We start from the raw sequence: 27,369 nt of genomic DNA on the forward strand, positions 1-27,369 counted from the left end.
ACCAGAAGTCTTCAGGCCCCCAAAATAATTCTAATAAGGAAGGTGGTTCCCAAAATGGAAACAAGAAAAAGAAGAATGATGGCCCAAAGAAATCTTGGTGCAATACTTGTAAGTCCATTTCCCACTGGGGAAGTGAATGCACTAAGAAAAATCCAGTCCCTACCACTGCAGCTCCTAAAGCACCTGCACCCCCTAGTACAGTCAGCAGTGGTAGTACACAGCCAAAGGGTTTAGTAGGGTTGACCCTGGGTACTGAGATGGGGCCTGGCTTAGTCAGAATCCCTACTCAGGCAGTTCTGCTCTATGATGTGGACATAGCCATGCCCACTACTGTGAGTCCCAATACTTTGGGCAAGTATAGACAGGCGCCTTTAATTAATGAGAAACTGGCTCAGGCCTACAGGGACACTTGTGCCAGTGTCACTATGGTGACACCTAACTTTGTGGACCCTGGACAGATCATACTAGGTGAGAACTACCTAGTGACCAATGCTAGAAATGCCACTACTACACATAGTGTAGCTGTTGTTAAATTCTCCTGGGGAGGGGTAACTGGCCTCAAAAGAGTTTTTGTGAGTGCAGACCTCCCAGTTGACTGTTTGTTGGGCAATGATCTGGAGGAATCCTTATGGTCAGAAGTGGAGTACAGGACTCATGCAGAAATGCTAGGGATATCAGCACATGTCCTTGCTGTAATCAGAACACAGGCCAAGAAGTTCCTACCTGAACCTGTGGTGGATCTTGAAACAATAGACCAACCACAACCCAAGGGAAGAGTAAGAGGGTTAAGGCAGTGCCTTCCCACTTGCCCCAGGTTGAGGATCAGATCTCACAGGAGGTTGATTCTGAGATCCAAAAGGAGACTGTCTCTGAAGAACTTGAACCTGATCAGGTTGAGTTTCTGGGGACAGGGGGATCCTCAAGGGCAGACCTGGGGCAGGCTCAGTTAACTTGCCCTTCTCTTGAACCCCTCAGACAGCAAGCTGCTGCTGAGGCTGCTGGGAATGCTCAAGGTACCCATAGAGTGTATTGGGATGATGGGCTCCTTTATTGAGAGGCTAGAGACCCCAAGCCTGGTGCCACCAGGAGGTTGGTCATACCCCTGCAATTTAGGGGCTTCCTTCTTACCTTGGCCCATGATATTCCCCTTGCAGGACACTTAGGCCAGAACAAGACTTGGGACAGGCTTGTCCCTCACTTTCACTGGCCTCATATGTCAGAAAATGTCAAGGAGTTTTGTCGCTCCTGTGTCACTTGCCAAGCCAGTGGTAAGTCAGGTGGCACAACAAAGGCCCCCCTGATACCACTACCTGTGGTGGGGGTACCCTTTGAAAGAGTTGGAATTGACATTGTGGGTCCCATGGATCCACAAACAGCATCTGGGCACAGATTTATACTGGTGGTAGTGGATTATGCCACCAGGTATCCAGAGGCAATTCCCCTGAGGACCACAAAAGCACCTGTTGTGGCAAAGGCCCTTCTTGCAGTTTTCTCAAGAGTGGGCTTTCCAAAGGAGGTTCTTTCAGACAGAGGTACCAACTTCATGTCTGGATACTTAAAAGCAATGTGGAAAGAGTGCGGAGTGAACTATAGGTTTACCACACCCTATCATCCTCAGTGCAATGGGCTTGTTGAAAGGTTCAACAAGACCCTCAAGGGAATGATAAAAGGGTTACCAGAAAAGCTTAGGCGAAGATGGGACATCCTTTTACCCTGCTTGCTCTTTGCTTACAGAGAGGTCCCACAGAAGGGGGTTGGCTACAGCCCTTTTGAACGTTTGCTTGGCCACCCTGTGAGGGGTCCATTGTGTCTGGCGAAGGAAGGATGGGAGTTACCTCTCAAAAAGCCTAAGCTAGATATTGTGGACTATGTACTTGGTCTCCGCTAAAGGATGGCTGAGTACATGGAGAGAGCATCCAAAAAGCTGGAGGCCAGCCAAGAATTACAGAAAGCTTGGCATGACCAAAAGGCTGTTCTGGTTGAGTTCCAGCCAGGACAGAAGGTGTGGGTGTTAGAGCCAGTGGCCCCAGCAGCTCTCCAAGACAAATGGTCTGGACCCTACACCATACTGGAGAAAAAGGGAGAAGTCACCTATGTGGTTGACTTTGGCACCCCTAGGAGCCCCCACAGGGTGCTCCATGTGAACAGATTGAAAGCATGTGTTGACAGGGAGGACATGAGTTTCCTCATGGCCACAGATGGGGAACAGGAGGAAGAGAGTGACCCTCTCCCAGACTTGTTGTCCTAGAACCCTGATGATGGTTCAGTTGATGGAGTAGCCTTGGCAGGCAGCCTCACTGAACAGCAACAGATGGACTGCAGACAGGTGTTGCAGGCCCATAGACATATGTTTTCTCTCACACCCAGTCAAACTAACTGGTCAAACTGGTCAAACTAACTGGTGCACCCATGAGGTGGACACTGGTGACAGTCTGCCTGTGAAGAATAAAATCTACAGGCAACCTGACCATGTCAGGGATTGTATAAAGGCTGAGGTGCAGAAAATGCTTGAACTTGGAGTGATTGAGCCATCAGAGAGCCCATGGGCCAGCCCAGTAGTCCTTGTGCCAAAACCCCATACCAAAGATGGAAAGAGAGAAATGAGGTTTTGTGTGGACTACAGAGGTCTCAATGTTGTCACTAGGACAGATGCTCATCCCATTCCAAGGGCAGATGAGCTCATTGATAAGTTGGCTTCTCACAAATTTCTGAGCACATTTGATTTGACAGCTGGCTATTGGCAAATCATGTTAGCTGAGGAGTCTAAAGCCAAAACAGCATTCTCTACCCCTAGTGGTCATTATCAGTTTGTGGTGATGCCCTTTGGTTTGAAGAATGCACCTGCCACCTTCCAAAGGTTGGTGAATCAAGTCCTTGCTGGGTTGGATGACTTTTGTGCAGCATGTCTAGATGATATTGCTGTCTTTAGCTCCACCTGGGAGGATCACCTGATCCACCTGAAGAAGGTTCTGGAGGCCCTGCAAAAGGCAGGCCTGACTATCAAGGCTACTAAGTGCCAGATAGGGCAGAGCAAGGTTGTGTACCTGGGCCACCTAGCAGGTGGGGGTCAGGTTCAACCACTGGAGAACAAGATCAAGATCATACAGGACTGGGCTCCTCCAACTACCCAGACACAAGTCAGAGCCTTCTTGGGCCTGACTGGGTATTACAGGAAGTTTGTAAAGAACTATGGGTCCATTGTGACACCATTAAATGACTTGACATCCAAGAAGATGCCAAAAAAGGTTCAGTGGCCAGTTAGCTGTCAAAAGGCATTTGATGACCTGAAGAAGGCCATGTGCTCTGCACCTATCCTGAAGAGTCCTGACTACTCCAAACAGTTCATTGTTGAAACAGATGCTTCTGAGTTGGGGGTGGGAGATGTGCTTTCACAACTAAATGTAGATGGTCAAGACCAGCCCATTGCTTTTATTAGCAGAAGGCTGACCCCCAGGGAGAAACGTTGGCCAGCTACTGAGAGGGAGGCCTTTGCTGTGGTTTGGGCCCTGAAGAAGTTGAGGCCATACTTGTTTGGAACTCACTTCCTAATTCAGACAGACCATAAGCCCCTCTTGTGGCTAAATCAGATGAAGGGTGAAAATCCCAAACTGCTCAGGTGGTCCATTTCCCTACAGGGGATGGACTTTACAGTGGAACACCGCCCAGGGACTGACCATGGTAATGCAGATGGTCTCTCCAGGTATTTCCACACAGAACATGAAGACTTATCCGGTCAAGGTTAAGTTTAATGTCCCTGCGTTTGGGGGGAGGGGGGGTTGTGTAGGAGAGTAGGGTCTGCTATCCTATGGTCACCCCAAATGTTTGCTTTTTGCTTCACTAGTTTTCGACTTAATGTGGCCGTGGGCCTGCTAATCAGACCCACAGCCTGCTGTTCTCTCTCTAAATTCACATACATGTACTATAGGTACATAACCCAATTGGAACTGGACACCTTGTTAGCCCCTGTACCATGCACTATAGGTGCTCAGGGCATAGGTGCCAACAAGTCCTACCAGGGGCTGCAGCATATCTTTTGCCACCCCTGGCTGGTACTTAAATCGACACAACTGGCTGATCACTCAGCTGGGGCAAGGTGGTGTAATCACCCCTTGCTTAGATCTAGTATACCTATATCTAAACCTATATCTGGACACATATATACCTATAAGTCACTCCTATGGCAGGCCTTAACAATCCTGGAGGCAGAGTGCTTGGTCTTATGTGAGATGGTGCTCTACCATGAGCTGAGCTTGTCTGCAGCTGTCGAGACCAATTCCCTAAGCTGTTCCGGGATAATGCCATACCATATACTCTTAAGTGCATTATAATCCATTGCGGTTATGTGCTAACTTTGGTTCGGCTTTATCAAAACATGTCATGTTTGGTGTCATACGTTTTGGAATACTACCCCCTCGCCAGTCCTGGCGACGGGGGTAGCATTCCACCCTTCTAGAGGGAGAAGACGTGTTACTTTACTAAAACGCAGTTAATCCTAACCAGAGCCTCAGCATCACAAAATGGATGCTGCTGCCACAGACACGAGTTTGACCTCCTGCTGCTGACCGAAACTTGGCAGAGGAGGCCTGGACAAAGAGTTTCCATTCACAGGGAGGTGTCACACCACCCCAGGCAGGAGATAGTGGATTGTAGCAGGGAGGTTTGAAAGAAACTAGACACTGCCTGGGGAGCACAAGGCTTCCGCTTGCATAATCCGGTCAAACCGGTTCTGGGGCACACCAGCCCCAGTCCCAGCGCAACCCTGGACAAAGGGAAAGGGGTGTAACCACCCCCTTCCTGGGTCCCACCCATAGAGGGACCTAGCAGGTAATCCAGCCCCCCAGTTTGGTATAAGAGTGGGAGCAGTGCCAAAGCACTTAGATTATCCTGACTGAAACTTATGAAACAAAACTCTGGACCCTTCGACATCCTACTCGACATAGAAGACTGAAGAATCTCCCTTGTGGTCAAGGAGTGACCACCCTGTGCAAACAGGCACCATCCAGCACCTCAACGTTTGCTTTGTTGCAGTTCCTGCTGGAACTCGAGCGACAGAGATCGACAAGACCCCGCGTGCCTGCCTTCTAACAGCCCGATCCACAGTCCCTGCAGAGCTGAGACCCGTGGAGGCGACCTGAAGCGTGGGGCCGGCCATCTTAGAAAGACCACGAGGCGCTGACCGTGCAGCTCCCGAGGCTCCCTCGAAGCTGTGCATTGAGGTTTGAGAAGCCCCAGCCCTGAGCCACCTTTGCACCGAAGCTCACCCCTCTACACTCACCGAGTGCTGCGTGGGGCCCTTCTGCATCTTTTGGCTCAACACGTTGGTCCGGTCGCTTGCCCGTTGGCTTGCGGCCCCAGTACTGACGAACCTTTGAATTTGACCTGCCAGTCCGGTTGCTCTGGACTGGCCCTCGCTCCCCTGAAAAGGAGCACCCGCTCTGACCTTGCTGGTCCGAGTAAGAAGCGATCTTCGAATCCTGCGTGAGTTGCGCTTGCCAAGGGTTGTTTGCTCCAATCCGGAAGCCGACACCGCAGACAGCGAGAGCCTTTGTGGGACAGCTCGTGATCCACTCCTGGACATCCTTGGTGCCCCAGAGTCCACGTGACTTTGCATTTGTGCATGCGTGTGCTTTAAGCGCTGCACCTGATTCCCGCGGGCTTTTCCCGACTTCAGCGTTGCTAGTCCCGATTGGTCCCAGCGATTCCCTAGGCCCTAGGCCTAACCACTGTTCGATTAGTGATACTTATACCACTATTTTAGTATATCGTTTGCGTGGCCCCTGGCCTCATCCATAATTGTGCAACTTTCATGTTTTACTGTGCTTTTGTTCAAACGCTTGTGCTTCTAGACTCATAAAGAGTATAGAGGATTATTCTAGTACTAAATACATATATTTTTATAATATATAACTTGTGTGGTGTCCTTTCATTTGATATTACAGGATTGTGATTGGTAAAACAGCTCGCTTAACACGACCTCTTGAGTTAAGCCTTTAAGGCTGCTTAGTCCATGCTACCATTAGGATAGCTTGTAACTTCTCACACTCTGCTTTTGTCCTTGGCAGACATTCAACTGTTCTCGTGTTCATCACTTTGGCCTGCAGCCACTTCACCAGCATTCATTATCAAGTGGCCTCGAATCATAGTTAGCTGAGGTTGCGAAGTTGTCAGTGTGGCACAGAGCATGGACGAGTTTCTTTCAGAAAAATGATTTTAAAGTTGTTCAACTGCGCAGTACCGGGAAAAGCAAAGCCATTTTGGAATTGGCAACCCACCAAAACTACGATAAACAGAAAAAGAACCCGAAGGTGAATTAGATTTTAATACCTGGGCCACCGTCAGCGGTTAAAAATAAGGCTGTTGGATGTTAGAGGCGAGTTACGACCTCCCACATCCATTGGTGAGTCAACATGTTTCAGCCAGTGCCTTATGAATATGCTGGCTTTCTTCAGGACTAAGTAAAAATAAGTGTATGTGATTAAAGTAGTGGGTGTGTAATTCTCATTACACACCCACTTCGCATACCGGTGACCAGTATGCGAAGGAGGCACTACAGGTCCAGAGCAGGCCCTACCCAGAAAAGCTGGTCAACCCCTTGCCTCTTCACAACCTTGGAGCATAATACTGCTTAAACTAGCGTGTTTTGAGAAGGGAATCCCCCTCTCACACATAGATAAACACTTTAGGGCGTGTATACACATAGTCTGAATTACACACCCACTAGTTTAATCACATGCACTTATTTTTACTTAGTCCTGAAGAAAGCCAGCATATTCATAAGGCACTGGCTGAAACATGTTGACTCACCAATGGATGTGGGAGGTCGTAACTCGCCTCTAACATCCAACAGCCTTATTTTTAACCGCTGACGGTGGCCCAGGTATTAAAGTCTAATTCACCTTCGGGTACTGGGACCCCCGCCAAGCCGTTTTAACATCACTTTCACAACACTCTTCACCGCACACTCAGCGACATACCTGCTCCGCTGTAACCAGGCGTCGAAGCACACCGGGACACGCTAGGTGTCACTGGGTGGGCCCGATGATGAAGCATGCCACCAACTAGGTTGGTGGGTGAGGGCTTCATGAGCACACCAACCAGGTGCTCTTATCCCATGACAAAACATACCTGAGTCCTTAAACTTTTTGTTAAACTCATAATGCATAAGCTAGTCCCTTTTTGATTAACTATATTCCTCCATGTCTACCTTTAATTCTGCAATATCTATCTGTTGGCATTCTGCATCTTTTCTGTAGCCACTTTCTACCCACTCTCCCAATTCTTCATTTGTCAGACCTCAAGAGACTTCGTTTAATCTTTCTCTAGGTTCTATTCCCTGCAACCATCCAGTCTGTTTTTCAGCTAGTATCTCAGTTCCATTTACGTAAATCAGAGTTTTTGTCAAATCTGTCATTGTATATAATTCGTACACACTAGGCTGTTTATTCCTGACACTTTCAGATAATAACTCTCTTTTAAGATCTGGTTTTACCTCATTTCACGGTATGATCAGTGAATGTTCTTCCTCTATCTCACTTTTGCAAACAGAAATTTCAGAATCTATATTCATTGTAAGCATGAGCGAATTTTGCGGATCTCGCGTTCGCGAATTTTGCGGATTCGCAATCCGCAAAATCCGCGAATTCTCGCGAATTTGCGGATTTTTTTTTTTTGTGTTTGCGCGGGTTTCTGCCAGTTCGCGAGGGTTTTGTACAATGTCGCAAATTGCGAACTTACCTGTCGGGTCGCAAGTTTCGCGAACTTGTTGTTTCTACGTGTCCAGCCTGTTTGGGACACTCTTCTTCATCACTGCCACTCTCTGTCACCACTGCCACTCTCTGACTACTCATGCCACCCTCTGGCCCACCCATGCCACCCTCTGTTTCATCACCACACCCTCTGGTTGTCCAGTGTACATTATTTTCGGCAAAGCAAAGCACACCTTCCCTGCCTCAAGTGACCTGAATTAATTTGGGGCTGATTAATGTGTCACAGAATATTTTTTTAGCTGGCACCTGCTTCCTTAGTGCGCCCTGATTAGTGATCTTTTGCACTTGCTAAGTGCTTTCATTGTTGCAAAATTAGTTACAACACCTGCCCTGCCCCAACTGACAATAATGAATTAGGGGCTGATTAATGGATTTTAACTTCCAGCCTGGCTCCTGCTTGTCTCCCTTAGCTGTAATTCAGGACCTTTGTGGCATATGTGTAACTATTCTGAGGTTCAGAGCAGGGTCACATAATAGTTGCAACTGGCAACTGAACTCTGGAGGAGCCCCTCAGGAAGCACTACAGGAAATGGCTACTAATGATGAGCCTGAACTTTTGAACCTGGTAAGTAGTTACTTTCAGTTTTGCTAAGATCGTATTTCTGCAATTTTGCACTTATTCGCGGGGCGCGAACTCACGCGAACAGTGCGAGCAGTGCGAGCAAAATCCGCTGCTCGCGGATTTGCGGATTTTGCGGGAGATTCGCGAATCTCGCGGATTGCGGATTTCCCGAAAATCCGCAAAATCCGCGAGCGGAACGGATTTTCCGCCCATGCCTAATTCATTGGGACTGTTAAAGCTTCGATATTAATGGGCATTTCTTTTAAACTTTCAGACAATTCTCGTGTTTTGACTGATAATTCATTTTCTTCTTCTTCATTATTTGACCTATTTATCACTTGTCTTTCTTGCCAGATACTCATTGGAAGGATCTTGCTTCAGTACTGTACTATTAATTTGAACAGGTTCCTGTCTATTTATTGCATTAATCCCTATGGGAACTGGAACAGTTTGGAAAACTTATGTAACTTCTGGTGGCGGTACGTTTCGCACCACTGTTGCAGACTCCCCTTGATATGGAGGTGATCTGTTATCCAGAATGTCATCTAGCAAATCATCTTTTGTGTCACTATATTTACAGTCTAAAATTTGAACATGCTTCTCTTCCTCTTTATTTTTACCTCCTGTAGATCCTCCCATACTCCTGACAGGAAACAAATCATTTGATACATTTACCTGTTCCCATCTACACATGGTATTCCCAATATTCTTATTCTGATATTTATATATTCCCCACCCATCCAGAGCCTTAAGGTCGGCTTCATTGTTACTGGCCACGATCCCAGTAATTAGGCGTGCCCGGATTGGGGGTCGGTCTTTTAAATATCTTGCGCCGTTGGCCTGGAATGCCCTGCCAATCTCTTTAAGAAAGAGTGTGAATTTATTGTCCTTTAGGAAAGAGCTCAAGACGTGGCTGTTTTCTCAATAACCCTTTCCCTGTTGGAGTTATGCTTTGTATGGTCTGATAGCGCCGGGACACTCTGTCAGGGTAGCTGAGCGCTCAATAAACCCCCCAATAACATAACATAACATATTCAAACCAATATCATAACCTTTTTCTGATCTGTGTTTTTCTTTCTCATCTGCCTCATCTTCCCAATCCATTAACGCTTCAAATTGCGTAGGTCTAGGTGTAGGCCTAAGTTTGATCATTGTTTCTCTCAAATTTCGCAAAATCTCTATGTTAAAGGAACCTTCTTGAGGAAATGCAAGCTCACCATCACCTTTCGTATATTGCACCCAATGCTCGAGCCACATGCAAGTATGAAGGCCATACTTTCCTAGCATGTGAGATGCAGGCGTTCCCAGGGAAAACCCTAATCTAAATTGCGGTTTTTCTACAGGCTTGTCTTTCACAAACAATCTTTTACCTTTCCAAACAGTGAAACTTTCCTCTCTTTACTAACATAATACATTTTGTCGTTAATTTCCTGTCTTTCAAAAGATCGCGCACTTCCCTGTTTGCTGTTCCGTACACCAACCTATAGCAGCGCGGTTTGCAATAATGCACCAGTAAGAACACGATACGTCACTATAGTGCTTAACTAATAGCTTTTGCTGCTTTCTGTGATGAACCAATCAGCTCCTACTCTGTCTTGGTCACGAGGACCAATCCCTTCGCGACACTTTTGATGTCACCAGCGCTTCGGCTTCTGCAGCGCCGATTAACCCTTCCCTTACAATGATTTTTCAAGAAGCCGTATTTAGAAGATATTTTACAAATTCAGTTAGTAACTTACACAAAACAATTCCACTAGTCTATTTCGCTAATAACGTGATAGAATTTACTCAATCACACAAGTATTCTGTAACCGGAGTAGACGACACTTATCTCCTCAGAATTTCAGACTCGCCGATAAAGCAACACTACTGGCCTTACCCTTCTATCAGGCAATAACGAACACGTTTCTCTAGGAAAGCACATACAGGGATCTTTTTCACCTCCTTAGAGACAATTCCGGAGTTTCACTTTAACACATATTGCAATTCCATTTACACGCGTTCATACAGAAAACCCTATTCATATATACATGAACTCTGTATCACCAGCAGGCAGAGCTTCCAGCTAACCCACCACAGAATTCCTCTACCATTAGTAAAGTAGACGCCACTCCTTTACCCTTCTATCAAGCTCGGGTTGAGTCCTACTACTCTCCTCAGCGATAAGTTTTAGTCAGGATACGCAATGATCCCTATACTTGAAAGACAAGATTTCATAGACTGTCCTCACTATACTCTTATCCTTTCACACCTAATGTCCCTAAACAGTGATATACGACGATACCACCGCAGTATATGACAATACTACTTCTTTGAAACAGACTAATGCACTGTGCGACTTTACTTGCCACACTTCCTCTGCCTGCAGACAGAGGCACTATCTTCACACAACACTTGGAACCCTTTTCTCAACTACATATAACATAATACAGACTCAACAGATGTTAGTTCATAATCTGTATATCAAACTCTATATAGTACTTTATACATAATCCTAGCTAATTTCCTTAGCAACCACTACTCTGCTACCAAGTAATAACTGTTACAGCGGGACTCCAGAAATAAATTAACTATTTTTATTTTACACCTGCAATATAACACAATTTCAATTTAAACACCATTTTATTCAGCCTCACTACCATAATGGCAATGGATCTGCTAGAACGAAAATTAGGCGAACGAAGAATCAAAGACTAGCTTTTACTTCTTCATTTATCTAATTTTTATTCATAAGATTTTATGTAATTAATTTGCATAAAAGAAAAACTAGCATTTATTTTATCATTGTTAATTCTCACTGAGCATTGCTATTTATTCAGTCAATAAATCAAGTAAAACTGTTTAATCATAAAGAGAAAATTCAGGTTCACATTAATTGCATTATTCTCTAAAATAAAACATCAAACCTTGGTCAATGCAACTGAAAGTGAAATTCTGCATGAAAAGATCAGAGAAACCATAGTTAAAACATGCATTTAATTCTGAAGGATTTCTACACTAAAAACCCGCCTACCCAGCACTAAATACCAAAGCTATACTTACTAACCTAAAGTCTCCTCGGACGCAGTCTCTCACCCATTCTCTCAGTGACCCGCAACGAATCGCCAACCTACAGGGGTTATCAGCAAGCAGTCTGGCATAGTTTCAGGCTCCCAGCATCTCTGCAAAACAGATGCAGTGCCAAGAGCATCTCCCTCTGCAATCAGCTCCAATGACCATAAACCCCGATTTATACTGTATTTTCTGGCTCACTACCCTCAAATGTTTCAACACTTTCCGGTTTCCATTCTCTGATTGGTCATGACATTGCAATTATTAGCTCTTAGGATGTTCGTTAATCAACAATGTATTGCTTAACTTTCAGAATGTCCATGAATAACCTTCTGATTAAAAGTTGACAGATACAAATTTGACTTGTCCATGCATTTCTCAACTTCTAGGATGTTTGTAAATAACTTTCTTTGACAAACTGATAAATACACGTTCGACAGTTCCTGTTCATCATTAGGCCTTTTTGTTTAAATGTTCATTTTCAGTGATTCAGCTGTTTTCCACGTGGTCATTTTTGAAAGACACTCTGTGTAGGAGAGTAGGGTCTGCTATCCTAGGGTCATCCCAAATTTTTGCTTTTTGCTTCACTGGTTTTCGACTTAATGTGGCTGTGGGCCTGCTAATCAGACCCACAGCTTGCTGTTCTCTCTCTAAATTCACATACATGTACTATAGGTACATAACCCAATTGGAACTGGACACCTTGTCATCCCCTGTACCATGCACTATAGGTGCTCACTTAGTGTAGGTAAGTGCACCACTTACACCTCACTAGCAGTCATGTCTGGCACAGGTGTAGCTTCCAGCTCTCTACCTGTGACTGTTGACCTTACCAAGGCAACTTCCAGCTATGACAACCTCAGCCACAGGGACTTGAGTGCCTTGTGCACTTCAAGGGGCTGAGAAAGGGCCACAACCCTATTATTCTCATCCTGATAGCCATCCTGGAGAAGGATGACCTAGAGAAGGCTAGTACAGCTCCCTTAGGGTCAGGAGATGGAGTGAACCCCCCAGAGACTGAGAATTCCCCCCCAGATTTAGAGGAGGAACTTGAATCAGATGCTAATGAAGATTCAGATCAGGATCAAGGGACAAACCAGGTACAAGTTGGTAGGCTTAACCAGGCCAACTTAGACCTACATGGGAATGGAGAGGGCCAGCACCTCCCCAGATCTTATAACATCATTCCCCCAGGTAATAGAAGAATGAGATCACATTCCAGGGACTCTCATATTTCTAGTGCCTCAAGAGAATCTCAAAGGAGAATGACTTCCCCCCAGAGGAAAGAGCATAGGGCCAGAATGAGGGCTGTCCAACTCCAGATAGAGAGGGAAGAGGTAGCCCTGGCTCAAGCTAAACTTGCCTTAGCAAGAGAACAAAAGTTGTGTGGATTCGATTCCACTGGTGGCAGCAATATTCCTAGAGAGAAAGACAGGTCCTATGATAATAGAAACCTGACAAAGATTGTATCCCCCTACAAGGAAGGGGATGACATCCACAAATGGATGACTGCTCTGGAGAGAGCCTGCATGGTACAGCAGGCTCCACAAGAACAGTGGGCTGCAATTTTATGGTACTCCTTTTCTGAGAAAGGGAGGGATAGGCTCCTCACAGTTAGACCTGAGGATGCCAAAAACTACTCTGTCCTGAAGAGTGCTCTTATTGAAGGGTTTGGCCTAACCACTGAGCAATACAGGTTGTTGTTCAGAGATACCCAAAAAGCTCAGACTCAGGACTGGACTGATTTTGTTGATTGTGCCACTAAGTCTCTGGAGGGTTGGCTGCAGGGAAGTAAAGTCTCAGACTATACAGGATTGTACAATCTTATAATGAGAGAACAGATCCTTAATAACTGTCAGAACCAGCTATTGCATCAATACCTTATTGACTCAGATCTGACCTCTCCCCAAGAATTGGGAAATAAGGCAGACAAGTGGGTCAGAACAGGGATTAAGCAGAAACCCCAGAACCATGGAGGTGATCAGAAGAAAGCAGACCAGAAGGGTGGGGATAAGAAAGAAAAAGAAAAAGACCAGAAGTCTTCAGGCCCCCAAAATAATTCTAATAAGGAGGGTGGTTCCCAAAATGGAAACAAGAAAAAGAAGAATGATGGCCCAAAGAAATCTTGGTGCAATACTTGTAAGTCCATTTCCCACTGGGGAAGTGAATGCACTAAAAAAAATCCAGTCCCTACCACTGCAGCTCCTAAAGCACCTGCACCCCCTAGTACAGTCAGCAGTGGTAGTACACAGCCAAAGGGTTTAGTAGGGTTGACCCTGGGTACTGAGATGGGGTCTGGCTTAGTCAGAATCCCTACTCAGGCAGTTCTGCTCTATGATGTGGACATAGCCATGCCCACTACTGTGAGTCCCAATACTTTGGGCAAGTATAGACAGGCGCCTTTAATTAATGAGAAACTGGCTCAGGCCTACAGGGACACTTGTGCCAGTGTCACTATGGTGACACCTAACTTTGTGGACCCTGGACAGATCATACTAGGTGAGAACTACCTAGTGACCAATGCTAGAAATGCCACTACTACACATAGTGTAGCTGTTCTTAAATTCTCCTGGGGAGGGGTAACTGGCCTCAAAAGAGTTGTTGTGAGTGCAGACCTCCCAGTTGACTGTTTGTTGGGCAATGATCTGGAGGAACCCTTATGGCCAGAAGTGGAGTACAGGACTCATGCAGAAATGCTAGGGATATCAGCACATGTCCTTGCTGTAATCAGAACACAGGCCAAGAAGTTCCTACCTGAACCTGTGGTGGATCTTGAAACAACAGACCAACCACAACCCAAGGGAAGAGTAAGAGGGTTAAGGCAGTGCCTTCCCACTTGCCCCAGGTTGAGGATCAGATCTCACAGGAGGTTGATTCTGAGATCCAAGAGGAGACTGTCTCTGAAGAACTTGAACCTGATCAGGTTGAGTTTCTGGGGACAGGGGGATCCTCAAGGGCAGACCTGGGGCAGGCTCAGTTAACTTGCCCTTCTCTTGAACCCCTCAGACAGCAAGCTGCTGCTGAGGCTGCTGGGAATGCTCAAGGTACCCATAGAGTGTATTGGGATGATGGGCTCCTTTATTGAGAGGCTAGAGACCCCAAGCCTGGTGCCACCAGGAGGTTGGTCATACCCCTGCAATTTAGGGGCTTCCTTCTTACCTTGGCCCATGATATTCCCCTTGCAGGACACTTAGGCCAGAACAAGACTTGGGACAGGCTTGTCCCTCACTTTCACTGGCCTCATATGTCAGAAAATGTCAAGGAGTTTTGTCGCTCCTGTGTCACTTGCCAAGCCAGTGGTAAGTCAGGTGGCACAACAAAGGCCCCCCTGATACCACTACCTGTGGTGGGGGTACCCTTTGAAAGAGTTGGAATTGACATTGTGGGTCCCATGGATCCACAAACAGCATCTGGGCACAGATTTATACTGGTGGTAGTGGATTATGCCACCAGGTATCCAGAGGCAATTCCCCTGAGGACCACAAAAGCACCTGTTGTGGCAAAGGCCCTTCTTGCAGTTTTCTCAAGAGTGGGCTTTCCAAAGGAGGTTCTTTCAGACAGAGGTACCAACTTCATGTCTGGATACTTAAAAGCAATGTGGAAAGAGTGTGGAGTGAACTATAGGTTTACCACACCCTATCATCCTCAGTGCAATGGGCTTGTTGAAATGTTCAACAAGACCCTCAAGGGAATGATAAAAGGGTTACCAGAAAAGCTTAGGCGAAGATGGGACATCCTTTTACCCTGCTTGCTCTTTGCTTACAGAGAGGTCCCACAGAAGGGGGTTGGCTACAGCCCTTTTGAACGTTTGTTTGGCCACCCTGTGAGGGGTCCATTGTGTCTGGCGAAGGAAGGATGGGAGTTACCTCTCAAAAAGCCTAAGCTAGATATTGTGGACTATGTACTTGGTCTCCGCTAAAGGATGGCTGAGTACATGGAGAGAGCATCCAAAAAGCTGGAGGCCAGCCAAGAATTACAGAAAGCTTGGCATGACCAAAAGGCTGTTCTGGTTGAGTTCCAGCCAGGACAGAAGGTGTGGGTGTTAGAGCCAGTGGCCCCAGCAGCTCTCCAAGACAAATGGTCTGGACCCTACACCATACTGGAGAAAAAGGGAGAAGTCACCCATGTGGTTGACTTTGGCACCCCTAGGAGCCCCCACAGGGTGCTCCATGTGAACAGATTGAAAGCATTTGTTGACAGGGAGGACATGAGTTTGCTCATGGCCACAGATGGGGAACAGGAGGAAGAGAGTGACCCTCTCCCAGACTTGTTGTCCTAGAACCCTGATGATGGTTCAGTTGATGGAGTAGCCTTGGCAGGCAGCCTCACTGAACAGCAACAGATGGACTGCAGACAGGTGTTGCAGGCCCATAGACATATGTTTTCTCTCACACCCAGTCAAACTAACTGGTCAAACTGGTCAAACTAACTGGTGCACCCATGAGGTGGACACTGGTGACAGTCTGCCTGTGAAGAATAAAATCTACAGGCAACCTGACCATGTCAGGGATTGTATAAAGGCTGAGGTGCAGAAAATGCTTGAACTTGGAGTGATTGAGCCATCAGAGAGCCCATGGGCCAGCCCAGTAGTCCTTGTGCCAAAACCCCATACCAAAGATGGAAAGAGAGAAATGAGGTTTTGTGTGGACTACAGAGGTCTCAATGTTGTCACTAGGACAGATGCTCATCCCATTCCAAGGGCAGATGAGCTCATTGAAAGTTGGCTTCTCACAAATTTCTGAGCACATTTGATTTGACAGCTGGCTATTGGCAAATCATGTTAGCTGAGGAGTCTAAAGCCAAAACAGCATTCTCTACCCCTAGTGGTCATTATCAGTTTGTGGTGATGCCCTTTGGTTTGAAGAATGCACCTGCCACCTTCCAAAGGTTGGTGAATCAAGTCCTTGCTGGGTTGGATGACTTTTGTGCAGCATATCTAGATGATATTGCTGTCTTTAGCTCCACCTGGGAGGATCACCTGATCCAACTGAAGAAGGTTCTGGAGGCCCTGCAAAAGGCAGGCCTGACTATCAAGGCTACTAAGTGCCAGATAGGGCAGAGCAAGGTTGTGTACCTGGGCCACCTAGCAGGTGGGGGTCAGGTTCAACCACTGGAGAACAAGATCCAGACCATACAGGACTGGGCTCCTCCAACTACCCAGACACAAGTCAGAGCCTTCTTGGGCCTGACTGGGTATTACAGGAAGTTTGTAAAGAACTATGGGCCCATTGTGACACCATTAAATGACTTGACATCCAAGAAGATGCCAAAAAAGGTTCAGTGGCCAGTTAGCTGTCAAAAGGCATTTGATGACCTGAAGAAGGCCATGTGCTCTGCACCTATCCTGAAGAGTCCTGACTACTCCAAACAGTTCATTGTTGAAACAGATGCTTCTGAGTTGGGGGTGGGAGATGTGCTTTCATAACTAAATGTAGATGGTCAAGACCAGCCCATTGCTTTTATTAGCAGAAGGCTGACCCCCAGGGAGAAACGTTGGCCAGCTACTGAGAGGGAGGCCTTTGCTGTGGTTTGGGCCCTGAAGAAGTTGAGGCCATACTTGTTTGGAACTCACTTCCTAATTCAGACAGACCATAAGCCCCTCTTGTGGCTAAATCAGATGAAGGGTGAAAATCCCAAACTGCTCAGGTGGTCCATTTCCCTACAGGGGATGGACTTTACAGTGGAACACCGCCCAGGGACTGACCATGGTAATGCAGATGGTCTCTCCAGGTATTTCCACACAGAACATGAAGACTTATCCGGTCAAGGTTAAGTTTAATGTCCCTGCGTTTGGGGGGGAGGGGGGGTTGTGTAGGAGAGTAGGGTCTGCTATCCTATGGTCACCCCAAATGTTTGCTTTTTGCTTCACTAGTTTTCGACTTAATGTGGCCGTGGGCCTGCTAATCAGACCCACAGCCTGCTGTTCTCTCTCTAAATTCACATACATGTACTATAGGTACATAACCCAATTGGAACTGGACACCTTGTCAGCCCCTGTACCATGCACTATAGGTGCTCAGGGCATAGGTGCCAACAAGTCCTACCAGGGGCTGCAGCATATCTTTTGCCACCCCTGGCTGGTACTTAAATCGACACAACTGGCTGATCACTCAGCTGGGGCAAGGTGGTGTAATCACCCCTTGCTTAGATCTAGTATACCTATATCTAAACCTATATCTGGACACATATATACCTATAAGTCACTCCTATGGCAGGCCTTAACAATCCTGGAGGCAGAGTGCTTGGTCTTATGTGAGATGGTGCTCTACCATGAGCTGAGCTTGTCTGCAGCTGTCGAGACCAATTCCCTAAGCTGTTCCGGGATAATGCCATACCATATACTCTTAAGTGCATTATAATCCATTGCGGTTATGTGCTAACTTTGGTTCGGCTTTATCAAAACATGTCATGTTTGGTGTCATACGTTTTGGAATACTACCCCCTCGCCAGTCCTGGCGACGGGGGTAGCATTCCACCCTTCTAGAGGGAGAAGACGTGTTACTTTACTAAAACGCAGTTAATCCTAACCAGAGCCTCAGCATCACAAAATGGATGCTGCTGCCACAGACACGAGTTTGACCTCCTGCTGCTGACCGAAACTTGGCAGAGGAGGCCTGGACAAAGAGTTTCCATTCACAGGGAGGTGTCACACCACCCCAGGCAGGAGATAGTGGATTGTAGCAGGGAGGTTTGAAAGAAACTAGACACTGCCTGGGGAGCACAAGGCTTCCGCTTGCATAATCCGGTCAAACCGGTTCTGGGGCACACCAGCCCCAGTCCCAGCGCAACCCTGGACAAAGGGAAAGGGGTGTAACCACCCCCTTCCTGGGTCCCACCCATAGAGGGACCTAGCAGGTAATCCAGCCCCCCAGTTTGGTATAAGAGTGGGAGCAGTGCCAAAGCACTCAGATTATCCTGACTGAAACTTATGAAACAAAACTCTGGACCCTTCGACATCCTACTCGACATAGAAGACTGAAGAATCTCCCTTGTGGTCAAGGAGTGACCACCCTGTGCAAACAGGCACCATCCAGCACCTCAACGTTTGCTTTGTTGCAGTTCCTGCTGGAACTCGAGCGACAGAGATCGACAAGACCCAGCGTGCCTGCCTTCTAACAGCCCGATCCACAGTCCCTGCAGAGCTGAGACCCGTGGAGGCGACCTGAAGCGTGGGGCCGGCCATCTTGGAAAGACCACGAGGCGCTGACCGTGCAGCTCCCGAGGCTCCCTCGAAGCTGTGCATTGAGGATTGAGAAGCCCCAGCCCTGAGCCACCTTTGCACCGAAGCTCACCCCTCTACACTCACCGAGTGCTGCGTGGGGCCCTTCTGCATCTTTTGGCTCAACACGTTGGTCCGGTCGCTTGCCCGTTGGCTTGCGGCCCCAGTACTGACGAACCTTTGAATTTGACCTGCCAGTCCGGTTGCTCTGGACTGGCCCTCGCTCCCCTGAAAAGGAGCACCCGCTCTGACCTTGCTGGTCCGAGTAAGAAGCGATCTTCGAATCCTGCGTGAGTTGCGCTTGCCAAGGGTTGTTTGCTCCAATCCGGAAGCCGACACCGCAGACAGCGAGAGCCTTTGTGGGACAGCTCGTGATCCACTCCTGGACATCCTTGGTGCCCCAGAGTCCACGTGACTTTGCATTTGTGCATGCGTGTGCTTTAAGCGCTGCACCTGATTCCCGCGGGCTTTTCCCGACTTCAGCGTTGCTAGTCCCGATTGGTCCCAGCGATTCCCTAGGCCCTAGGCCTAACCACTGTTCGATTAGTGATACTTATACCACTATTTTAGTATATCGTTTGCGTGGCCCCTGGCCTCATCCATAATTGTGCAACTTTCATGTTTTACTGTGCTTTTGTTCAAACGCTTGTGCTTCTAGACTCATAAAGAGTATAGAGGATTATTCTAGTACTAAATACATATATTTTTATAATATATAACTTGTGTGGTGTCCTTTCATTTGATATTACAGGATTGTGATTGGTAAAACAGCTCGCTTAACACGACCTCTTGAGTTAAGCCTTTATGGCTGCTTAGTCCATGCTACCATTAGGATAGCTTGTAACTTCTCACACTCTGCTTTTGTCCTTGGCAGACATTCAACTGTTCTCGTGTTCATCACTTTGGCCTGCAGCCACTTCACCAGCATTCATTATCAAGTGGCCTCGAATCATAGTTAGCTGAGGTTGCGAAGTTTTCAGTGTGGCACAGAGCATGGACGAGTTTCTTTCAGCAAAATGATTTTAAAGTTGTTCAACTGCGCAGTACCGGGAAAAGCAAAGCCATTTTGGAATTGGCAACCCACCAAAACTACGATAAACAGAAAAAGAAAATGTGAATACATAAAATATATGTGTTTTCTGTCCCCCCAACCGCCAGCGCTAATATTTACCCTTTAAAACGGTTACCTAGCAGAAAAGCATCACACTGCAAGCCATTAACACTATCAATGCTGCAGCAATTCCCCCTCTGTGCTGCAGATCCATGGAATACATTGTTCATGACGAGCTCAGCTCGTCATAAGCACACGACCAGTGTACTGCATGACGAGCTGAGCTCGTCATGAGCATCGAAGGAGTTAAAAATAAAGCAGAAAGCAACATGCAAATGCACAATGCACATTATGACACAGACGTGCATTATTACACCACTTAAATGCAGAAACTAGATTAAACATGCATTTTACATCACTAATTAATATGTTATTCAAACCTGTTACTGCAAAGCATTTCCCACATGTAATGTGTGTGTTTTGGTTAATACACAGCAATCAAAATTAATATATTACTTTATTATGGAGGTGATTGATGTGAATGAGGTACACACAAAATCTTCTGTATCTCGCTCCATCAATTCCATCCTTTGATGATTACAAATCCTGAATACCTTGAACGATTTGTAAATCATCACCAAAAACTCCAAACCACCCATATTTTCCACTAAATTTTATTCGATCAGACACTTCTTCTCAATCATTTTGTTAATTCAGCAAATTCTTTCTCATTTCCCTTGTTCTTGACAAAACATTTTATTTTTAGTTCTAAATCTGAAATGTACTTATCCTTATGAAGTGCAATTCTATCTACTGGTGGCAACTATTGGTAAATTGTTAACAGTCTCATTAGAGAAAAAATGATACAACATAAAAACATCTTATACCTAATGCAAAACCTATTATATTTACTATGGTATCTAGGTTATCCTATAAATCTAATCTACTAAATATGTACTATCTGTACAAAGTGTGTTTCCACACTTGAATGACTTTCAGTCCTTTGCCCCTTCTTTTATTTTAACTACTTGGAAATTGTTCATCAAAAATCGTCTTCATCATGTATGCGAAAACCCAGAATTGTTTTCTATAACACCGTTATGGTCACCTCAAGTAATCCCTGAATTCATGTGTAAATCATCCCTATCTATAGGTTCACAGTCTTTATTTGAATTTTCCTGTTCATCCTTGTCTCTTCTAGTGTCAGATAAGACCACTTTCTGTATTTCCAAGTTTTCTTCCTCCTTGACCACCTCTCGTACAGTCACTCTCAGACTTTCCTGGCTATTTGCTTCCTCTTGTATATCAGGAAGTGCCATATCTGTCCATTTCAGTGACTTGTACTTCAGATTTGGTCTTTCTGTCTGTTGTCTTAGTTCTGTAGTACTTTCTAAATCGTTGCCAGGTGAAAAATCATTAAGTCTTACACCATACTGTACACTCTCACAGTCTGTTGGTCTTAAATCACCAGTTTTACAGTCTGTTTCTCTTGTGTTACCAGCTTCTAGTCGCTTAGCACCTGATTCTGCACATGTATCCAAAATCTGCAGTCAATTTCTCAGTGGCCTGTCTTGTTGACCAGGTATATGTGCTTTTCTCATTCCCTGTCCCATTAGTACTTTGCACAGATTTAAATCTGTCCTTCTATCATTTGTATTTCTCATGATCACTAGAACAAGGGGCAAAACATCCAGCCAATTCAAGACAGTGGAATCACACATTTTTGCTAATTTGATTTTTATTGTGCCAATCACCTGTTCACCAATTCCAGAAGCTCCTGGACAACAGGCACAATGCAGTTTCTTTTTAGTGCTCAGTATTTCACAAATTAGACTGATAACTTCGTTGGCAAGGTCAGTTTCCCTATCTATGTGTGCCTGTCCATGAAACATGTGTGCAAAATGGGTAAACATACTCTTGGGCATAACAGCTCTTTCATCTTGGTAGGCCCAAAAATAATGTTCTTCTTTTTGTGTGCAACCTTCTCTCACCCATGTTTCCTTTTCCTCATCACTTGCCTGATCCTGCACTTTCCTTACTTCTTCCCATGTTTCTGCTGTGTTTCTGAATTGTTTTCTATAACACTGTTATGGTCAGTCAGTTTCACATTTGTGAGCAGCAGGAACTGCTAATGATCCCCTATCAGCTATTCGTTTTTTAGGTTTTGCCTAGCAAATGCGCACGAAGTGCGCATGCGCTAGAAAAACCTTATGTTTTACAGTGGGGAACATGGACTCGCCCCTGCTCCCATTGGCTAGCTCCATAAATGGAGGCTAGCCATTGAAAGACGGCTCTGTCCGTCAATCCCGGGCCAGATTCGGGGGCGTTCCCGAGAATTTTTTGCTTTTGGCGACGTCACGCTACGTCAGCCAAAAGCCCTCGGGAACGCCCCCAAATCTGGTCCGGCATTGAGCCGGCACCCGCCTTCCTGCTCGCGTGGGCGTGGTCGCCTTTCCCGCCCCCTCTCCCGCTCCTCTTCCATGCCGACCACGGCCGCCGGAAGAAGTCCAGGTGAGTGCTGTGCTCCCGCCCCCCCTCCTGCTGTTCATGCCTTGCTTTGTTTTCATTGTCGCAGTTCCCGCCCCCCCTCCCGTTGTCCGTGCCTTGCTTTGTTTTCATTGTCGCAGTTCCCGCCCCCCCTCCCGCTATCCGTGCCTTTCTTTGTTTTCATTGTCGCCGTTCCTGCCCCCCCCCCTGGTCTGCCCATGTGAAATGGGCGAGCGACGGCTGTCCCTCATCCCACCACGGAGCACAGTGACCGATATAACAACAAGACGTGTTTGTTTATATAGTTCTCAAAAGCTGCTGCTTTGACACCTGAGACACAGTGGTCTCGGTATTAACAGCGTGTAGGAAAGTTATTTATAGCAGAAACAAAGCGTAGATTTTAGAGGAGCTTTCAGAAAAGGGACAGTAAAAATAATACATTTCATCCCTCCCAAAAAGAAATTGAAAGTATACACCCTGCCTTCAGGTGCCTCAGCACAATTTCGACATGTCTGAAAGTGTATTGCTTTACTTTTGTTTTAGAATATCGAGTGTGCACCTTTTTATGTGTAGCCCTGCCCCCTTGTTTACATATTACACTGCGGGGCCGCGCTGACGCTCTGCACATATCCTTTGGCTCCGGGCGCCGTTCTGTCATGCAGCCGGCGTTCCTCCGTGTGCCCTCGTCCAGGGAGGGGGCCTGTGGCCAGGGCCTCTCACAGAGGCAAAGTATATGTTTATGTCATTCTGCTAACAACGGGATCAGGGAGATTAGCTGGTGTGAATGCTTTGTCCGGGCCCATTGTCCTAGAGTTTCACAAAATGTGCACCGTGCATATAGTTCTATTGCAAATGTTTGCTTAAAAACTGCAGGTTTGCCAAGAGTAGACTTACTGGATTTGCCAATGTTTGCCTTCGTCTTGATGTCTCCATGAACATTTTGTTGTTTTGTCGAATGTCACAAGTGCTTGTTTTCTATGGTGACAACACGTGGAATCCGTTGTTTAAAATAAGAAATCTGCAGTTTTCTGCTGTAAATATTTTAAACATCTTTTGGTACACAAACAACGTGCAGACCTTCCAGGCTGTGTCATGGATGTATACGTATTTTCCTTTATGAGTAAATTGGGTTTCTTTGCTGCCTTCCCGTCACAGGATTATGACACAGGCCCCAACTGTGGAAATACTGACCTGAAAGACTCTTCTATCGGGCCTGGCACTGGTTCCCAGCTTGTCCCGAGATAGAATGATGTGTCATATCTGCAGCGTTCTGTTCCATCCCTATCTGGAATGTGAAGTGACCTTTCTCGGAGCTGCCGGTCTGCCAGCATAGCATGCCTTTGTTGCAGATAAACCACGAACACGGTCTGCTTGGCCATCCTTGCAGCCTGCAAGCTGAGAAGCTGCACAAAGGCTCTGCGTTGTTTACACCTGCCAGCTGCACGGCCTTTCATTCTTCTAGAAAGAACATTTTGGTATTTTCTCCCTCTACGTTTGAGCAGGCTCGTCCCACCTGAGCCTGCCTCGATGGATCGCTTTGGCGTGGAGAGAAGGAAGAGCCCCAGGTGGACTTGTAGACGTGGTTTATCCTCTGCTTCAGTAAGCCCTCTAATTAAAGCACACATTTTGCCCCGAGCTAGTGAATATTGCAGACTGCTCTGGTGATGGGTCTGCCAAGGCACCGGGCTCAGCGATCAGGTAAACAGCATTTTGTTTATATTTGTCTTTTCCCTTTCTCATGTCCTTTTTCCGTCTTTTCCCGTTCCCACCCCCCCCTCCCGCTGTCCGTGAGCCCTCCCCCCCTCCCACTGTCCCTGAGGCCTACGGGCTCCTCCAGGGTTTGTTTAGACTGCGGCCTCGCCTCCCATGCCAGCTCCCACTATCAGCCGCACCATATGTGTGTAGTGCTTTCCAATGCACTTTTTACGTTTTCCTAAATAGAGGGACTTTCAAACCGGGTTCTTCATTTGTTGGTTTGTTGAGGTGTTATTCGCATTTTGCTTAGAGTGGTGTGTTGAGGTGGTGAAGGGTCGAGATGGGGGTGAATGGGCAGTTTGTAGTTTCAGTTGCTCGCAAGGACCAACCTCCCATCCCTTTCCGTGATGCTAATGAAATGGATCGGAATGCTGGATGAGGTGTAAGTGTGGGTAGTGTCTGTTTCTCATTGGCTGCCAGATGTATTGTGGCTCCGCGTGATTGGCTTTTAAAAGGTACCGAGTTAGGTTTTGATGCACATAGTATGTACAAAGGAGCACAGAACTTATTTTGTCGCCATTGCCTATAAACTGAAAAGCAGCAGGATTCATTGGTTAACACAAACGTTCATTTTCTATAATTTAAGGCCAGTTATTGAAGCGGTCACACGTGGACAGCGATGCTTCATTTGTCCATGGCCTGCGTTAGATGCTGCCACATTGAAGTGCCATGTGGTTCCCTGGGCCTCGTGTTTTCTGCCAATCTGCCCTCCGTTACAATCATCCCCCCTCTACTGCATATACTAGTGAATACAGTCATCTCTATATACAGAAAAAATGAGTTCTATTTAGAGGGGTCGGAGTGGGACACAGTGGGTGGATGGATGCATGATGGATGGATGTATGCATGATGCTTGGATGTATGGGTGGATGCATGGATGGGTTGTTGGTTGGATGGGTTGGTGGATTGCATAAATTGTTGAGGGATTGGCTGTATATATGCATCTATCCATCCACCCATCCACCCATCCATGCATCTATCCATACACCCATCCATACACCCATCCATGCATGCACCCATCCATGCATCCACCAACTCATCCATGCAAGCATTACAACAAGAGCCCGCAGCTCTCCTTCGTCTCCCCTCGCCCCCCCTTCCCTGAGCCCGCAGTTCTCCTTCGTCCCCCTTCCCTGTGCCCTGCCCTGCTATTGTAAATGACAATGCCATTTATTTATGTTAAAAAAACATAAATAAATAAAAATGTCAAGAGCAATGCCAATAGCTCTAACTTTAACAAAGGCAAAACCATTGCATTGTAAATGCTTGTTCTTCTTTCTCCACCTGCTTCTCCATTTTTCAACTTTCTTTTTCTCAGAAATTCTTTAATTTTAGCCTTTCTTCCAGCTTTGTTTACATTTTCTATCCCCTTCTCTGTGAAGTTTGATCTATATGGTTTCTGCAAATCTCTACATTTGGAAACTGGTAGCTTCTACCAGTTTTTCCTGTAAATCCTTACTTTTCAAGGCATTGTTTTACTCATAAGGAGTATCTCTTTATCCTGGTGACATTTTAATCTGTTCATACTTACCTTTCCAGAATGTAATTCCTCCATGTCTACCTTTAATTCTGCAATATTTATCTGTTGGCATACTGCATCTTTTCTGTAGCCACTTTCTACCCACTCTACCACTTCTTCATTTGTCAGACCTAAAGAGACTTCGTTTAATCTTTCTCTAGGTTCTATTCCACGCAACCATCCAGTCTGTTTTTCAGCTAGCATCTCAGTTCCATTCACGTAAATTAGAGTTTTTGTCACATCTGTCATTGTATCTAATTCGTACACACTAGGCAATTTATTCCTGACACTTTCAGATAATAACTCTCTTTTAAGATCTGGTTTTACCTCATTTAACGGTATGATCAGTGAATGTTCTTCCTCTACCTCACTTTTGCAAACAGAAATTTCAGAGTCTATATTCATTGGGACCGTTAAAGCTTCGATATTAATGGGCATTTCTTTTAAACTTTCAGACAATTCTCGTGTTTTGACTGCTAATTCATTTTCTTCTTCTTCATTATTTGACCTATTTATCACTTGTCTTTCTTGCCAGATACTCATTGGAAGGAGTTCTTGCTTCATTACTGTACTATTAATTTGAACAGGTTCCTGTCTATTTATTGCATTAATCCCTATGAGAACTGGAACAGTTTGGAAAACTTCAGTAACTTCTGCTGGCGGTACCTTTGGCACCACTGTTGCAGACTCCCCTTGATATGGAGGTGATCTGTTATCCAGGATGTCATCTAGCAAATCATCTTTTGTGTCACTATATTTACAGTCTAAAATGTGAACATGCTTATCTTCCTCTTTATTTTTATCTCCTGTAGATCCTCCCATACTCCTGACAGGAAACAAATCATTTGATACATTTACCTGTTCCCATCTACATATGTTATTCTCAATATTCTTATTCTGATATTTATTCAAACCAAAATCATAACCTTTTTCTGATCTGTGTTTTTCTTTCTCATATGCCTCATCTTCCCAATCCATTAACGCTTCAAATTGCGTAGGTCTAGGTGTAGGCCAAAGTTTGATCATTGTTTCTCTCAAATTTCGCAAAACCTCCATGTTAAAGGAACCTTTTTGAGGAAATGCAAGCTCACCATCACCTTTCGTATATTGCACCCAATGCTCGAGCCACACGCAAGTATGAAGGCCATACTTTCCTAGCATGTGAGATGCAGGCGTTCCCAGGGAAAACTCTAATCTAAATTTCGGTTTTTCTACAGGCTTGTCTTTCACAAACAATCTTTTTACCTTTCCAAACAGTGAAACTTTCCTCTCTTTACTAATATAATACATTTTTTCGTTAATTTCCTGTCTTTCAAAAGATTGGTCACTTCCCTGTTTGCTGTTCCGTACACCAACCTATAGCAGCGCGGTTTGCACTAATGCACCAGTAAGAACACGATACGTCACTATAGTGCTTACCTAATAGCTTTTGCTGCTTTCTGTGATGAACCAATCAGCTCCTACTCTGTCTTGGTCACGAGGACCAATCCCTTTGCGACACTTTTGACGTCACCAGCGCTTCGGCTTCTGCAGCACCGATTAACCCTTCCCTTACAATGATTTTTCAAGAAGCCGTATTTAGAAGATATTTTACAAATTCAGTTAGTAACTTACACAAAACAATTCCATTAGTCTGTTTCGCTAATAAAGTGATAGAATTTTCTCAATCACACAAGTATTCTGTAACCGGAGTAGACGACACTTATCTCCTCAGAATTTTAGACTCGCCGATAAAGCAACGCTGCTGGCCTTACCCTTCTATCAGGCAATAACAAACTTGTTTCTCTAGGAAAGAAAATACAGAGATCTTGTTCACCTCCTTAGAGACAATCCCAAAGTTTCACTTGATCGCATATTGCAATTCCATTTACACGCGTGCATACAGAAAACCCTATTCATATATACATGAACTCTGTATCACCAGCAGGCAGCGCTTCCAGCTAACCCACCACAGAATTC

General features: G+C 45.8%; 1 pseudogene; it reads left to right on the plus strand.

Moving 5' to 3' along the window:
• Positions 1–12,644: 12,644 nt before the first annotated feature.
• Positions 12,645–14,573, plus strand: LOC147711441 (uncharacterized; annotated as a pseudogene).
• The last annotated feature ends 12,796 nt before the right edge of the window (positions 14,574–27,369 follow it).

The sequence above is a fragment of the Lissotriton vulgaris genome, chromosome 5 (assembly GCF_964263255.1).
Source record: "Lissotriton vulgaris chromosome 5, aLisVul1.2, whole genome shotgun sequence".
NCBI lineage: Eukaryota > Metazoa > Chordata > Amphibia > Caudata > Salamandridae > Lissotriton > Lissotriton vulgaris.